Raw genomic sequence first — 18,137 nt, 5'->3', positions numbered from 1 at the left:
AGTGCCGGAGACACAAGATGGAGGGTAAAGTCCAGCCCACCCAGCTCATCCAGCCACTTTGGGCCAAGCGCATCTGAACCTAAAAGCTTCAAAGCCAGGAGAATGATTCTTGTTATGAAAATTTGCCAAAGGGCCTATCCTCCCCAGTGAACCTTTACAATACAAAGGTCTTCCTCATAAGAGAATCTGATTTCTTTCTGATTTAGAAACTAATTAGAAATCTTTGCTATGAGAAAGAGACATTGAAAGGGGGGGGGGAATAATGCACGTATTCTGCCCCCACCAAAATTCAAATATTACTATATTTAAAATTAAGTATTGATCTAATTATTAACTGATGGAATTAAATGTTATCACTAAATTAAGTATCGATAAAATTAAATAGTGATAAAAAATGATTCCAAAAATTAATTTCACTGACGTATGACTGAATGGAAGGCAGCCTGATCTGTGAGGAACACTATACTGGGGAGCAGTGGACGTCATTCTTGGCTTCCCCTTTCTGAGTCTGTGAAACACTTCAGAGATGCTTCTAATCTCCTTGTGAGACCCCAGGAAAGGCATCCATTTCATTAGCCCGCCTTTGTTCCCACCTGTGAGAACTGGGTGGGTGAGGCTAAAGCTCCCCCGCAGCTCTGGAATTCTCGGATTCCCCGTCGTCATGCACGGTGGCCACACTGTGCAGCTCAAGACGGGACGTCCCGTTCCTCTGAAGCCGAGCAAGCCAGCGGACCAGACTCTAGGGCAGCCAGAAGGAGCCCTGAGGACATCAGCCAGCTCTGAGGCCCAGCTGGCTGTGTTCCCTGCACCTTGGTGCACTCATCCATAAAGGGAAGAGGTGACCAAATTCCCTCCCAGGGCTCCTGGGAGTCTTTGCATTTCCACACGGATGGCCCAAAGCTCTTGCCTTTGGGGGAAAAAAAAATTGCAGTTAGGTTTCATTTGGAACTGCCAAATTAGAATTAAAATGAATATTAAGAACCAGCATCTGTGAATCTTTCCTAATGGATGTATAACTGGATTTAAAGTTTCTGGCACATTGAGACTGAGTACTAAGTCACCGGACCATCTGCTCTAGGACAGTGATGCAAAGGGCTGCTCCCCCCGGGCACGCCGACCGGTTACATTAACACCCTGCTGGGAAGGCACGTGCATAAACAGACCAGGTTGGGTCCAAGGTCAAAAGCCAAAGGGATCTGAAAAACACTTGGGTTGTGAGAACAATAGCAGCATAAAACTTGTTTCTAATGAAAATTACACTTGCAAAGCCTCAAGGCTGACGGAAAGAAAAGCTGAACAGCTGGGGGAGGCAGGTACGTGGTAGAGAAGACTTCGGTAAGGTAGTCTTTAGTGTAGACTTAAAAGCATAACTAGACTCATAATTTAACTGTCCTTTCAAAAATCCATCCCCCTTCACAACTGCGGGTAAGAGATGACTTTGAAAATGTTCCTGATAGCGGATATGATCCTATTAACATGACTGGTCACCGTCACTTTGGTTCCATTTTTTGCCAGTTGCCCTTTGGAAAATGTCTGTTTGCCTGAAAAATGTAGCCCTTGATATATAGTCCTCATATATTTGTGTTTCAGAGGTAACTCACACATTTAAGTTTGATTACTTTTCCTTAATTAAATATAGATTTCCATGGCTCCCAGGTGCTGTAATAAATCCGATAAAAACAAGATTCCCTGCCCCCTGTGCCAGGCTGAGCGCAGGACAGTTTTGCGTTGCTTATGTTAGCAGGACGAGCAGCTGGAAGGTAGCCTACACTACCACACACCCAGCCACCAAACAACGAAGCCCCTCCTCCAATTTCCTCCACGTGCTCACTGATTCCTTTAACAGGAAACACAACTAGACGTATGACTTAAATTCAGGTATCGTTGGGAAAGGGGATGTATTCAATGGAATTCAAAGGTTCAAAGGGCCAGAGAACTAATCCCCTCTTCCATGCTTCATAGAAGAGATTGTAACCTTTCCTGGACATTTCTAGATCATCCTGAAAACAAAACAAAACAAAACCCAGGGGTGCCTGGGTAGCGCAGTCATTAAGCGTCTGCCTTCGGCTCAGGGCTTGATCCCTGCGTTGCTGGATCAAGTCCCACATCGGGCTCTTGCTCTGGGAGCCTGCTTCTTCCTCTCCCACTCCCCCTGCTTGTGTTCCCTCTCTCGCTGGCTGTCTCTCTGTCACATAAATAAATAAAATCTTTAAACAAAACAAAACCCAACTTCCCAGAATACTAGAAATATGTCAGATGTGTGTTTGACTTCTCGGTAGTTCAGAATCTATGAGGTAGGCGGGGAAACATGCCCTCTGCCACAGTCTCGGCGCTTATACCTGCTGGGAACACGGATTCCCATCAGCTTCTGGGCTGTGGCTCAACCCACACGCGGTTTAACAGAACGGCTCTATTTATACGATCACCTGCTAATGCCAGGCATTGTTTTTATCATTCCTCACACATTGTCTCATTTAATCTTTGTAACACCTCTGTGAGGAAGGCATGAAGGAATATTTCCTATTTTAAAAACGAGGAAAATGCAGCTGTGTTTGTCTGGGGTCTCCAAGAAACACATACTTAATTGGGATTAAAACCTGAAGGCTCTTATTAGGGAAAATGCCTGCAAGAGAGGAAATAGAGCCCTCAGACCACGAGTCAAATCTGCCCTTGGGTGAAGGAGAGAAGGAGAGAAGGAGAAAGCACCTCAGAGCCCTATAGGGTCTAAGAAAGTTCCCCAAGGTCATCAGGGAGTTCCTTGAGCCAAGGTCGCCAAGGTTTCCCTTGGTCTCCCAGGGACGGGTCTGTGTTAGTAGCGGTCTGGTGGATTTCAGGGGCTGGGACCCTGAGTCCATCCTCCTCCCTGAGGCAGGATGTCTGCAAGGCTCTCTCTCATGGCTGCCCAACAGATTCAGTCAGCTTACTTTGCTCTGGATCTCACAGCCAGCTACTGGCAAAGCAGTAAGACTTGGCAGTCTAGGCCCTTTCCCCACACATCCAGACACGTGTGATTTGAAGCCTCGATAGAGGTGCCCCACACTGGGCTCAGACCCCTTCCATGTTCTCGGACTCACCCCAGCCCACAAAGGCAGGCCGAGTCAAGCTGCGGTGCCCCAGGGGGGCGGAGAGAGCCCCTGTCAGAGGCTGCGCCTTGCTACCCAGAGCACTGCTCTCCCACTGCTTCAATAATTTGTTATAAAACAAACAAAGTCACCGGGGGAATTGCTGCCAGTGGATAATGGCCTCCTGCTTTGCAATTAGTGCTGACATTCAGCTTTGCCTCACCAGCCACAGTATATTGCTGCTTCCTGTCCCAATGTCTCACCCACGAGCGTTTTCTGCTAATCAAATTTATTATCCTATATAGCAGATCTCCACGTCCGTTTCCTTTTCAGCTTGGTGGTCAAGGCTTAGAGAACATAATGTTTAAGCTACCTGTTCTTTTCAGCCCGGTATTCCTATGGCCCACAAAGAAACACCAATAGGTTTAAGTATTAAAGCACAAAAACTCCGAAAGTTTATGTCGGTAAGAAACTGGGATTCGGTCAGCGGGATTCAGTCACAAGACAATCTATTCAAGTGGTTAAGGAAGTGGAGACCTGTGAAAGGCCTTTTAATACCATGCTCAGATTATTCCCTACTGACCACTTGACTCAAGTTCAGGTCCATGAACCTTGTCTGGGCTATGACGTTCTGTGGGAGGTGCTGCAGGACCTCTCCGTTCAGACCTAACGGCACCTTCTGGTTCTACAATCACGTTTCAATTCTTTTATCACGTACCACCTGTATTTCCCAGTAGGTTCAGATATTTAAAATACTAGTTGCCCAGGGGCGCCTGGGTAGCACAGTGGTTAAGCATCTGCCTTTGGCTCAGGGCGTGATCCCAGCATTCTGGGTTTGAGCCCCACATCAGGCTCCTCCACTAAGAGCCTGCTTCTTCCTCTCCCACTCCCCCTGCTTGTGTTCCCTGTCTCACTGGCTCTCTCTCTCTGTCAAATAAATAAATAAAATCTTAAAAAAAAAATAAAATAAAAAAATTAAAAAAATAAAATACTAGTCGCCTCATAAGAGCGGCTGCTTCCTCAGCAGCCCAGGGCCTTTGAACTGTGCGTGGCTCCCAGCTCTGAAAACCGCACACCTGTTCCCCTGGGAAGAGGGATAGTGGGTGGCACTTTCCACAGGCAGAACCAGTGTTTGAAATGCCAGTGCAAGAGCGAGGAGGAGGAGTTTCTGAGGTCTCAGTTCCCTCATCTGTTACTTGTGAGCAGTGCACGAGGTGGTCACACAAACCTTTCAGACCGTGATGCTGTGATAGCCAGGAGGTCTTAAAAATAGGCATCAGGAATCTTCTATTCTCCTCCATTTCTACGCATCAGTCTCCTTGCCCCTAGTAACAATCCTTCCTCAGTGCTCCCCCTTTCCCTACTTGCTTGGGGTCCAGCCCCGACGTTTGCTGTCCCTAGCCTACAATCACCTTTTCCTTGCCCACCTCCTCATTGCCTCCCTGTTTTCCTCTCTCTCACTTTGCTACCGTGTAAACCAAATTCATCTCCCCCCCAAGCCTGCCTCAGAGACCCATTTTGTCATTGCTTCCTATCTTCTTTGCCAGAGGAAAACAAAAAAAAATTGCTATACAGTTAATTGCAAACCACCCTGAGAAAGTTAACAGGTTATTTTAAAATTCACGCTAAATTGTAAAAGACAAAGAAACTTCTTTCCTGAGCACAGGGGGAGAAGCTTCTGTGTTGCAGAGTAGGGGATGAGGAGGAGTTTGGAAGGGAAGAAAGGAACTGTCATTCATTGAGTGTCAAATAATACCAGGAAATATACTAGGTGTTCTGCTCTTTAATAAATTATTATATTGTTCTCTTAGATTTCAAAAACAATTTGTACCTCTTACACCATGCAAACTAGTTCCACCCTATCCTCACTCTCCCCTCGCCTCCCTCTTTTTCTGAGCTTATCAACCACAATGGTTGTGTTATATGTTGATTTAACAAATATTTACTGACTGTTCACTCTTCATCAGGCCCTTTTATGACATAGGTGGGTTTTGGCATGTGAACTGAACAGACAAGAATCTGTGGTTTTTGGCGCTTACATTCTCGTGGAGGAAGACAAGGAATTCAAAACTAAATAAGTAAAATGAATATTATACCAGAGATGGTACGTGCTATGGACAAAAATAGAACAGGGAAGGGGATAAAGGGGCTAAGACAGGGGTCTGGGGCAGGTGAACAATTTTGAGTAGTGGCATCAGGAAACACCTTACTGAGAACACCCTGAATGAATTATATAAAGTTAGTGTAGTAAGTAAACATATCTTTCTCTAATTTTCTCCGTGCTCATATAAATATTCCAAACATAAATGCATAAATGTTTGCCTTTATGCTTCTTACATAACAAAATTATATTACACACATTATTTCGCAACTTGCTTTTTCCACTGAAAAGTAAATTATTGACATTACTTTAGGTCAATACTTATAGATCTAGTTCATCCTTTTTAATAACTACATAATTTTCCATGGTTTGTGGAATATTCCATAAATATACACGAATGTTCCTCTATTGATGGAATTCCAAGTACTTGGTTTCCACATTCTGTTTTATTCTCCTTGGAAATACAAGCAATGCTATAAAGGTTTCTAGGCTTTATTTGTTCATACCAAAGTTCTAGATGTTTTTAATATTTTCTTATTCAGAACAATTTAACCAGGAGCTAGATTTATTATTTCTTTTTTGAGAAGCAAAGACACAGAATTTCAGAATAGTTAAGTTGGTCTGCACTTGGCCATTTAGCTACTAAATGGAAAAAACAAAGATTTCACCGCAAGACAATATGGTGTCAAAAATACCATACGCTTTCCAAAACCACGCTGCATCTCAGAGCCGAGGATGGAGTGGCAGTACCGTCCCCAGGAGAGTGGGAAGAGCAAAAGCAATAGAGTTCGTTTTTCATAGCACTGAATTTATTCAATGTAAGAACTGCCATTTATTTTGAGATTATGTCCTTCCTGTGTTTTTGGCATTGAATTCACTTGCTTTAATGAAATAAGGTGACAGCAGATGGTGGACAATACTGTCAAATGAGTTTACTTGGCAAAGAGAAACTTCTCAATCTTAGTTTGATTCTCCAAATATACCTATTTTGATGTTTCATGAATCCCTGGAACCACTGGAGTAGAGTATGGTATGAAATTTCCCTGGTCTACACAGCTAAAGACCTGAGCCCCACCCGAGCTGTGCCTCTGCCTAAAGCCCTCAAGACACATTTTTCCAGTTTGTAAAACTGAGATTATAATACTTCTCAGCTCCTGACATGGAGAGTGTTTTTATTTTGCTTAAAGATAAGCTTGTGCCTATTCACAGATAATACTGAGAGACAAAAGATTCAGCCAAACCCTATGGATGACAATGAAATTTCCAAGTTTGGAAGAAAATTGAAGCTGAGTAACATTTGGAGTCAAAGACTAAGTAACTCAGGTTTTAAATAATAATGTTGAAAACATTTACTGAGAGTTTATTTTATTGTCAAATATATATTCTGTTCAATATGTTTAGAAAAGTTTCTTAATTGAGCTAAGATTTTGTGAATTATATATTTTTGAGAACTTGACTTTTGGTGTTAGATAAAATGTTGACCCTCATGGCATATGGTATCCCTAAATTGAAGGAAACATCTCTCCAATAATTCTAGAGATCAGAGTCAAACACACACACACACACACACACACACACTGATATGCTCACAAAGCTAGAGTATTTGAATTGAGATGTGAAATAAAGAAAAGCATAAGAAAAAACAATTTCGAAGGAACTAACCTAATATAAAACAGCCCAATACAGTATAAAGTAGCCCAATAAAATATTTTTCATGTACGTATAATAAAATAATACAGTGCTAGAAGAGAGGAGATATTTCTAGTAATCTATACTTAACTGCTTAATCTCTTACCAGCAGAATAGTTAGATCCCATGTTAATATAGCAGCTATTTTAACCAAGTCCATATGAGAAAACTACACCGCACTTCCTGCTTCCTGTTTATTTGTTCTTTACTAGATGAAAAGTGTGGAGTCTAAGGATCACACCTTCCATTTGATTTCATCAAATTAATGAATTTCTCTAGTAAAGAGTTGAAGGATGTTTAAAATCTGAAAAAAAAAAAAAAAGCCTTGATAAGAAGTGAATGTAAATCCAGAGTGACAATGTCTTTCAAACACACATGTAATTTCCCCAGAGCATCAAGCAACCTAGAGTGCCTGCTTATCAGTAAGAGCAAGAAAAAAAATATCTAAACAAAGGGTGTGTGTAAGCAGCCTAGGCCCTGAGATTTACAGTCCTAATCGGCTCTGTTGGGGGGAGTCAGCACGTGCCCTAACCCTGCCGCTGTCAGACCCGGAGTCACTAAAGAACCAAAATGCTAAGCGAAGCAAAAAGCAAGGCAGTAATGTGGAAGGTGGTTTGGAGAGGCTCCAGCTGTTGTTATCAGTACTGTAAAACGAACACTGCTGTCTCAGAAGTACCACGATGGCTGAATTTAGCCCGTGCACAGTGCAAAAAACAAAACACAAACAAAAAGAAAGAGCCCAACTTTGGCATTTTACAAACATTTTATAACTAGAAAAAACAAAGGTAAAGAATGCAATAGCTTTGATCTTGTGATTTTTAATGTTGGAAAAATAAAATAGTTCTGTTTCTAAAAATACTTTCTAGGTGTTCTTTACATTAAGACTCTGCCATCGGCCTTGTTCGGAAAATGGGAAATAAACTTGCCTTACTTTTTTCTTTTTAGGGGTTGAGTTTTGTGTGCTAACATGTTACTTCTCTTCCTGTTATAAATCTGTTATGGTAGAGATGTCTGCTATTTCAAAAATAACCATGTAACTTGGTAACTCTGTAGAGCAAGACTTAAGGGTATAGAGAGAATGAAATTAGAAGCAGATTTAATTTCATATGTGCTTAGGTGGAAACGCTCTTAGTTTAAAGAAAAAGCTATGTCTTTACCATGGGTAGCAGAAGATAAAGTTTAGATCCTGTGCTTCCCAATTGCCACAATAGACCTCATTAATCTCTGGAAATTCAACAGTTTAGATGTTGCCAGAAATTTTCAACCTGCCTCAAGAAAATATTCATAACCAAGAGGTCTCCTCCTTACTTAGGCTCATTAAAAAGCTCCTAGGATCTGCATATGGAAGGTTCTCCATTTACCATATCATGTAGTCGATTTCTCTACTACCACTGCAAATAAATAGTTGTACCTGCTTCTTCGTTCTCATTGCTTAGTATAGATTATGTGGTTCATAACTTCTAATGGAAAGTATAAAATGCCTTTATAATTTCTTTAGGTAGTTTCAATAGCTCACTAATTGGTCTTTTTACATATTCCTAAAATGTGATCAATACAGGTAATGCTAACTGATGTCAATAGAAAAAGTGGGGACCAGAAAAACTCCATTCAGGTTGAGAGTGGGAAAACTGCACAACGATGTTAACTACCTGCCTTTTAGAATGTCAGACACCCTAAATCTATAGTTTCAAGGCTTTGGTGGGCATCGGAATCACTAGAGAAATTATTAAGCTATGAATGTCAGGAATCCACAGATGCTGGTTCACACTTAGGGTGGGGCCAGAATACCAGCTTTTTTCAAGCTTTTGTAGGTGCTTCTGTACATTAAGAAAAATTGAGAAATGCTTTTCTATTTATTATTTTTTTAAAGATATGATTTATTTATTTGACAGAGAGAGGAAGAGAGCACAAGCAGGGGGAGCAGCAGGAGGGGAGCCTGCTGTGGGATTCATTCCCAGTGAGGTGGGAAACAAAGGCAGAAGAAAAATTTTACATTTCCTCACTACCTACAGCCCATTGACAAGTCCCTGAAACAGGCAGCGAGTCATTGCTCTAGGGACTCAACTGCCTCGTGTTAATACTTTGCTAAGGGCAAAAGGCAGTCCTAGCCTGACCCCTTCACCCCCACCAGGATCCTGTGAGTCTACTTTAACATATGAAAATTCCTTTGGAAACTTCCTTTATCTCTAACCCCACCCCCAAGATACGTGTTGGCAATCATCTCCCAAGCATGTGGCCCACCGATATACCTCTGAAGGGTCTCATGACTAAGGTTTTATTGGACAGTAATAAATGACCTTTTCCCAACAATAGCTAGCCCTCTCAAGGTCCTGGAAACCTTGCTTCCAAAATTCCTTAGAGACTTGCGCTATCCCTAACCTCCTCCCAACTTGAGGGTATATAATGGGCCACTCCTCATGACCCTGGTGCAGCTCTTTCTGCCCACGGGTCCTGTCCCTGTGCTTTAATAAACCACTTTTTTGCACCAAAGACATCTTAAGAATTCTTTCTTGGTCGTTGGCTCCAGACTCCACCCCACTGAACCTCACCGATATCCCACCACCTCATCACCAGGACCCTGGGATCATGACCTGAGCCGAAGGAAGGCGCTTAACTGACTGAGCCACCCAGGTGTCCCCACTTTTCACTTTTCTATATTAATAGGTAGAGACTTACTTTATTAATTTCTTTCCAGAAAACAAGGAGTACCCTCAAAATTGTATTTTTTTCCCTCAGGATTTGAGGGTTTTCAAGGCTCATTATTGCTTTGAAAAAAAAAAAACAAAACTTTTCTCCCCCCCAAAAAATTTTTAATAAAAGATCTGATGTGGTTTTGGAATATAGGTGAGATTCAGTGGGGTGGAGTCCAGAGCAGACGACCAAGAAAGAATTCTTGAGACGTCTTTGGTGCACAACGGTGGTTTATTAAAGCACGGGGACAGGACCCGTGGGCAGAAAGGGCTGCTGCCCCAGGGTTGTGAGGGGCGGCTGATTATATACTATGGGGTTGGGGGAGGTAAGGGAAAAGGGAGGTTTCGAGAAAGTACTTTCATATAGTAAAGAAGACTCACAGGAAGCCAGAGGCCTTGCCATTGTCAAGTTAAGGAAAGGTTGTTTTTCTCCCTAGCAAGGCAGTAACAGGAAGATAGTTGGGAACTTCCTGAAGGACCATCATATTCGCCTGCTTCTAGTACCTGTCAATGGGCTGCAGAATATAAGGACATTCAATTGTATCTACATTTCCTTCTGGAAGCTAGGTTATTGATAGAAATGCTTCGTTCTTGTAGATCGCTAAGACATTTGTAAACTGAGGGAGACTCAAGTCTTACACAATGTGGTCTCTATAAGTTATCTATTTGTTTTCCCTTTCTTTCGTTTTAGGGCAGCCAGGAGTGCCTGAGGAATGTCACATATATCCCATGGGGGTGGTGGTGTCAGATTCTGCTTTGCCCTCAGCTTGCCTTCTGTTCCCTCATCAGATCTATGTAACTACAATGTCTCTCCACGCCACAATGCACAGGAATACATACAGAGACTTTTCTACCCATCACATGATTTAATTAAAAATAGCCAGCAATATCAAAGAGGAAATGAAGAGCAAAACACTCACCCCCATAAAACAATACACTTAATTAAAATAAAAATCAAAGACAAAATAAACCATTTCCTCTCTTATGGCTTATTCTTTTGAAAGTAGCAACAGTGAGATTGCATGTGGGAGAAAACCAGACTTAGCTTGAACTATAGACCAACGGTGTCTTCGTCCAACGGCACGGAATCCCAGGCTTTCTCAGGCAAAGTCTTTCTTTGCTCTCATTTCAGGCAAAGGTCTTTTTTGCCTTCCAGTTCAATGCTGGGTAGCTAAGAAAAGATATTTGTGCTCATAGACTGATCTTTCTACAGTTTCCTTTATACTTTTGAGCAAGTGGGCACTGTTGCAAACGTTTACTAGGATCTAATTTCCTAACATATACTAGACAAACATTCTATTCTGTTTAATTGAGTCACCTCTGAGTCTACGGGTTAGCTAATTAAGAGAGGAAACTGTCAAAGTATTAATGGTTGAGATTAGTGGTACCCAAAGTTTTCCAACTGTGTACTGGGTTGCATGCACAATTTACCCTTCAATAAGAACCAGTTTCCTTTCCTTGAAAAAATCTTTTCTGGTGGCATCTGTCATTTCTTTTTTTTTTTTTTTTTAACTTCTCAGCAACAGCTTTGTTTTCTTAAAATAACATGCAAGAAGAGTATAGATGCAAATGCATGAATTCAAAGGCAAATCTCATGAGAATATGTAAGAGCTCTGAAAATTGCATGCAACTAAAATAGGAGAGAAAAAAATAACCTCTTCTTCATTTCTCGTTTCTGCAGCAGCATTATTGTATACACAGTAGAATGGGGCTTTTGTATTTAAATTGACAGCCTGGTGTTTCAAGCCAAACCTGTGAAATGCTGTCTGTCAGTAACAAACCTCCTTCATTGATAAAATGGTGGAATCTGAACAATGACTTGCCTTTTCAGTCTTCTGAGGAACTCCACATGATTTTAAATCTTTCACTCATTAAGCTGTAGACGGTTTTTGTGCTTGTTTTGGTAAAATATAAGTACATAAAGTTTACCATTTTAACCCTACAGTTCAATGGCATTAAGTACATTTCGCATTGTTGTGCTATCACCACCACCATCCGTCTCCAGGCTTTTATTTCCTCAAACTGAATTTCCATACCCATCAAACAATACCTCCCATTCTCCCCTCCCCACAGCGGCTGGCAGCCGCCATTGTACTTCCTGTCTCTCTGACTACTGTAGTGCCTCCTGTATGTGGAATCACACACTATTTGTACTTAGTGTCTGACTCCTTTCACTTAGCCTAATAACTTCAATGTTCATCCATGTTGTAGCATGAGTAAGAATGTCACTTCCCTTTAATGTTGAATAATATTTCATTGCACTATATACCACATTTTATTTATCAGTGGATATTTGAATTATCTCCACATTTGGCTATCATAAATAATGCTGCTCTAAACATTGGTGTACAAATATCTGTTCAATTCTCTGCCTTCAATTATTTTATACCTAGTAGAATTGCTGAATCTTATGATGATTATAGGTTTCATTTTCTTAGGAGCCATCATACTGTTTTCCATAGCTGTGGCACACAGTTTTACATTCCTTCTAGCAATGCACAAGGGCTCTGATTTTTCCATATCCTCAACAACTTTTGTTATCCCCTATTTCATTTCATTTCGATACTAGCCCAATATCGTAATCAGTGTGAAATAGTATCTCATGCTTTGGATTTGCATTTCCCTAATGATTAGTAACATTGAACATCTTTTCTTGTACTTATTGTTCACCTGTATATCTTCTTTGGAGACATATCCATTCAGTACTTCATCTATTTTCAATAGGGTTGTTTGTTATTTTGTTGTCAAGTTGTAACTATATATTCTGAATATTAATCTCTTATCAGACAGGTATATTCTTTGTAACTATTTTTTCCCATTCTGTAGGTTGTCTCTTCACTCCGCCGATATTATACCTTGATGCGCAGATTTTTGAATTTTGATGAATTCAACTTACTAGTTTTTCTTTGGTTGCCTGTGCTTTTAGGGCCATATTCAAGAAATTATTGCCAAATCCAATGTCATGAAGCATTCCCCCATGTCTTCTACTAACAGTTCTAGTGTTTTTAATGCATTATAATGTTTGTATATGTTATAACTCAAAGACCCAAATTCATTCTTTTGCATGTAGTTATACAGTTCCCATCACCATTTGTTGAAAGACTTTTTTCCCCCATTGACTGGTCTTCAGCACCCTTATCAAAAATCATTTGACTGTATATGTGAAGGCTTATTTCTGGGCTCTCTATTCCATTTCATTAGTTTATATGTCTACCTTTATGCCAGTACCACATTGTTTTGACTACTATAGCTTTGTCGTAAGTTTTGAAATCAAGAAATGTGAGACTTTCAACTTTGTGTTTCTTCTTCAAGATTGTTTTGGCAATTTGTAGTCCCTTGAGAGTCCATATGAATTGTAGGATGGACTTTTTTCTATTTTTTGTAAAAAAAAAAAAAAAAAAAAGGCATTGAGATTTTGGAAGATACCGCATTGAATCTACCAATGACTTTGGGTATCAGTGACGTCTTAACAATATCAAGTCTTCCAATCCATAAACGTGGATATCTTTCCATTTATTTGCAACTTGTTTGTTTTCATTCAGTTGAAATGAGCGATTCACTAGTTACTGAAAAGCAGCTCTCTCATGTTGAAGATCTTGTCCCGAGAAACACAGGACACACTACACCAGATAATGGTTCAGGAGATAGAGAAGAATGAATAAATAAATAAGTGAAGACTAATCTTTTTATGAGCAACAGAATCAGATTTCCTTCATATAAGCCACAAATAGTTTCAAACATCTTCTCTGTTTTATCATTGTCCTTCACCTATTAATATAACTGATGCAGCTTAATTTCAGTGTATGGATGAAACTGAAAGGATTGATTTGTGACCACAGTTCTTTTCTTATAAAACTGCAGAAGGCTTGCTCTACCACAATTCAGCTCAGCAAATGGCCCTAAGGATACACCAACACAGCCTTGGAAATTTGAAAACAAATTGTATGTATATAAAACAATTTATATATATACATAACTAAGTTTTGAAAAGAATATCAAATGGGATGACTAAATCCTTTAACACAGTGAACATTTGGTCTATAAAAGTGTGTCTAGAAACCAAATTCTTATAAGACTGTATACAAGTTGATATGTGTTTTAGAAGAAATCTGGATACTATATATATATATATATATATATAGTTGTTATATTGCCCTTCCAGAGCTTAAAGTCTAACCTTAGAGGGAGGGAAGTAAGACAGACATACATTTAGAGATTTGTTTGTATTTAAGTAATAATGTGTTTCAGTAATAACAACCTGAACAGCACGGTGATATCATAAGCTAATTCTATCATTTTTCACCTTTATTCCTACCTCTATTTAACTCTACCTCTGTTAAACCCTATTTATTTTAAAGATTTTATTTATTTATTTGACAGAGATAGAGACAGCCAGCGAGAGAGGGAACACAAGCAGGGGGAGTGGGAGAGGAAGAAGCAGGTTCCCAGCAGAAGAGCCCGATGTGGGGCTCGATCCCAGAACTCCAGGATCACGCCCTGAGCTGAAGGCAGACGCTTAATGACTGAGCCACCCAGGCGCCCCTGTTAAACCCTATTTTAAAAAATAAGTCTGTGGTAGTTTTAAATTATTACTTAAAAAATCTAATGAAAGGCTGTAATTCAGTTTTGTTGTTTCTTCTTCTTCTTCTTCCCCCCCACCACCCCGAGACCTGCTATTCTGATCATCTTAGGATTTGTGTCAGCCATTTTGTTGTTATTGTTGTTAGTCTCCAGACTGGAAATGAAAATATATTGTATACAGGTACATAATATAGTGGTCCTGAACTTTAAAGTAATTGCAGTTAACTGTCTTTTATAGATTTCCCCCTCTAATATACATGTAGATGAAGTTATTAAAATTTTAAAATGCAAAACGACTTCTAGAAGATCCTTACCACACTTCAAATAGTTTTGTGTTGATTAACATAGAGGCCATTATTGAGCTGTCTTTGGGGAAAGTGTTGCCAGCAATGCATATTTGCTGCTGGATGCCTACATTCATGAATAGCCTGCCACTGTCCATAATTTGACACTTGAAATTGAGTAAAATCAATTACTTTTTTATAGTTCATGATATTTTAAAATCATTTTTGATGCCTGAGATTTCAAAAGCCATATAAAACTAAAGCATATGTCCTTTTAAAATCCTAGCAATCTGTCATTTAATTGACTTGTGTTTTTTTATAGCAAATAGCAAAAATGACTAAGATAAATGATTTGAGAGTTCTCTGTAGTATGTAACAATATTTTCTAACATTTAATGGACATGACTTTACAAATAATTTAGGACAATGTATAGCTTTTAACTTCATTTTTTCTTCGTTTGTGGAATTAAAGTATAGAACCGGTGCACAATTTAATGATGGTACTCCCTGCCACCAGCCCCCCTCCCCCAAGAATATCAAATGGGATGACGAAATCCTTTAACACAATGAACATTTGGTCTATAAAAGTGTGTCTAGAAACCAAATTCTCATGAGACTGGATACAAGTTGATATGTGTTTTAGAAGAAATCTGGATACTATAGCTGGTTTTACGATGAGGTTACAGTCAAGTCTCTCAAGCTTAAAATCGTGAGTAAGCTTTCAGGAGGATGCCTAATAGGCAATAGCCCTCAAATTCTCTAAATCAGCCCACTGTAAGAAGCATGAGTTTGGGGCCTGTGTCTAAACTACTTTACCTAAACATAAGATTTAGTAGAGTGCCCTGAGCCCGGTCAGCCTAAAATCATGATATGATGGAGTTCTTTCTTTCTATCCTTTAATAAAATTCAATCCATCAAATGTGTGAGTGTCCATTATATGACAGGCAAATGTCTAGCACCAAGACAAGATGGATGGCATACAGTCTACCATCAAAGGGCTCATAATTTAATGAAAGAGACAGGCACAGAAATAAATTAAGTGCAAACATGTGTTACGTGCTCTGAGAGGAGGTAGAAAGTGCTTCAGGCATGCAGCTAAAACAGCGATGGATTCTCTCATCGCCATCATCATCACTACCGCCATCACTATCCATGCTTTGTATTTAGGAATAGAAATGATCTGAAGTACTCTAAAATTAGAATGTAAGTTTTTAGCTTTTCCAATACTTATAATATGTAGGCTGCGTGTATGTTTGACTATGCCAGTGTGTGTACAGCTTCATGTGGCACTGAACACTCTCTCACGCACCTGTTGACTAATGATATTTGTGGATGATACGGCTATGACAACAGTTATTGAGTTTAGGTGACTAGAGCACCATTTAATACTGTAATCTCATGATAGCAAATGTCATGTTCTCTAACAATGCACCATTTCACAGAATATTCATCCTGGCAAGCTGAAAAATCTGACTGAAAATTTAAGACTGTTCTTCAGCTCAGGTTTTCCCTATGAAAGTAGTGCAGTAAATATTCACCAATCATCTCCAGCTATTACATTTTTAGCAACTGAGGTTTAAAGTACAAGCAATTGCCCTGGAGGAAGTCTGATTCCACTTTGACTCAATGATTTTTCAGAGTTCAATTTTGGATTCCTCATTATTTCACTTTTCCTTCAAGTCAACCCCCTACTTCCCAACAGCAACCTGCTGCTGTGCCTCCAAGTGCTAGCATTTGATTGGGGAACATTTCAGAGCCTGCCATTACCAGTCGGGACTAACTTGGAAGCTTTTACAATGGGCTGAAACAATATTTCAAGTCTCTCCTTGTCACCCTCATTAGTTTGATCCTAACTACTGTAGAAAACGACATTTCTCAATTTGATCAGGGAAGACAGAATATGAGACTAGAGGCAGATTAAGAGTCATATAAGTAGATTTAGACCATCATAAGTGGGTGATATAGTAGTTAGCATTTATCAAACAGAAAATACGTGCCAGGCGCTGTGGGCGGGTGGTATAAAGCACATATTATGTTTAAAAATCTTGTGAGGTTAGAATTTTTATCTATATTTTAATAGGAGATGCAAATTGAATCTCAGAAAGTCCCTAAACTATTAAATAGCCAATACAGGATTCAAACCCGACGGGAATATTGAATGAATGGCAAGTTCAAAATAGAGGACATGGGATGTGACAACATTAGAGGTCTGGATCCAAACTTCAGAGAGTACAATCTTAAAGTAAGAAACTGGGTTCAAGTGGGTACATAGAACTTGGGGAGGGAAGGCACACAACTGCCCTCTATCCCGATTTCTGACTCTTCTTTAAAACGGGACACGTAAAGATGGTACATTAAAGGGGTGAGGAGTGTGATAAAAAGCAATAATGACAGTTCAGTAGTCTAATGGGATGGGAATGGAGGACTACCCTACATAGTCTAGAAGCAGGGAGACATTTATTAGCTTGGAAACAACCCGCCATTAGTTGGGGACTGTTATAAAAGCCTGAAGAGAATGAACAGGCAAAAGAAGGGAGGGTTTGTTCCCTTCCTGCCCGCCTATCTGAGCTCCAACATCAATCTGTCACCTCCTGCCCTTGGGCTGGGATTTACACCATCAGCTCCCCTGGTTCCCAGGCCTTTGGACTTGGACTGGGATTATATCTCTAGCTTTTCAAGGTCACCAGTTTACAGACAACAGATTGTGGAACTTCTCAGCCTCCATAAGCACATAAGTTTCTCACCATAAATCTCTTCATATATATTTTTTATATACGAAGATATATATGTCATATAAATGAAGATAGACAATATATATATGATGATATATGTCATATATATGAAGACAGATAGATCTTATTGGCTCGCTATATACATAGTGTTGGTTCTATTTCTCTGGAGAACACTGACTAATACAACAACCTTGGTTATTCTTCTCTTTGATTTCCTCAGGCTGCTCATTTTTAAGTGTTGATAGTCTCTACCCTACAGTGTTGTGAAAATTAAATATATCCAAATTTATTTATTTAATTATTCATTCACTCACATTTGTGGTTAACAAATACTTCTTAAGCGCTAATTGTGTGTCAGGTGCTGTGCTCAACACAGATAAAGACACAACTCTAAAACAGGTAGGGGTCTGAACAACCTTTTTATTCCCACCACCACTGTAATTCTTTCCCTAAACTTCTAAATGATTACCATCCTTTCTAAACTGGTTTTCCTGCCTCCCATAGCTTTACTTCCCCTCAACCATTTTCTACTTTCTGATGCCAAAATGCCAGCCATATTATTCCCTAGCTTAAACCTTTTAATTCCTTGGTACAACATTTAAAATTCTCCACAATCTCTCTCCAATCTCCTTTTCCAATTTTATTTCTTTACTATAATAAAATTGGGACTCCAGTTAAATTACACATGGCTTCCAAATATGTTCCAAGCGTTCTGGCCTCATATCTTACACTATTTTCTCTGCTTGGAATGGCCTCCCCTAGATTTGAATGTCCAAATCCGTCCATCTGTTACATGAAATAGTTCCCAATTTCCCCATCTCTAAATAAGTTATTCCTCTCTAAACTATAACATTTCATCTATGTTTCTCTTTTATAGACATGTTCGTACATGTCTCAATTTTTTTCTTGAACACAAGTTCCCTTTCTAATTAAACTTCTTCTTTTGAGATCATTGTAGATTCACACAGAGCTGTAAGAAAGAATACAAAAGGATCCTG

The 18,137-nt window shown here is 39.7% G+C and overlaps 1 long non-coding RNA gene across 1 annotated transcript in view; it reads right to left on the bottom strand.

Annotated features, from left to right (window-relative positions):
• Nucleotides 1-601: 601 nt before the first annotated feature.
• The window catches only part of LOC123794242 (uncharacterized), a 66,546-nt gene continuing 49,010 nt past the window's right edge, over nucleotides 602-18,137 (bottom strand). Inside the window, exon 4 of the long non-coding RNA XR_015723047.1 lies at nucleotides 602-907. This is a non-coding gene — a long non-coding RNA (uncharacterized LOC123794242). The remainder of the gene's footprint in view (nucleotides 908-18,137) is intronic.

Source organism: Ursus americanus, chromosome 35, assembly GCF_024610735.1.
Source record: "Ursus americanus isolate L20-20 chromosome 35, mUrsAme1.1.p, whole genome shotgun sequence".
NCBI classification, from domain to species: Eukaryota; Metazoa; Chordata; class Mammalia; order Carnivora; family Ursidae; genus Ursus; species Ursus americanus.
This window is presented reverse-complemented; position numbering and strand designations above follow the sequence as displayed.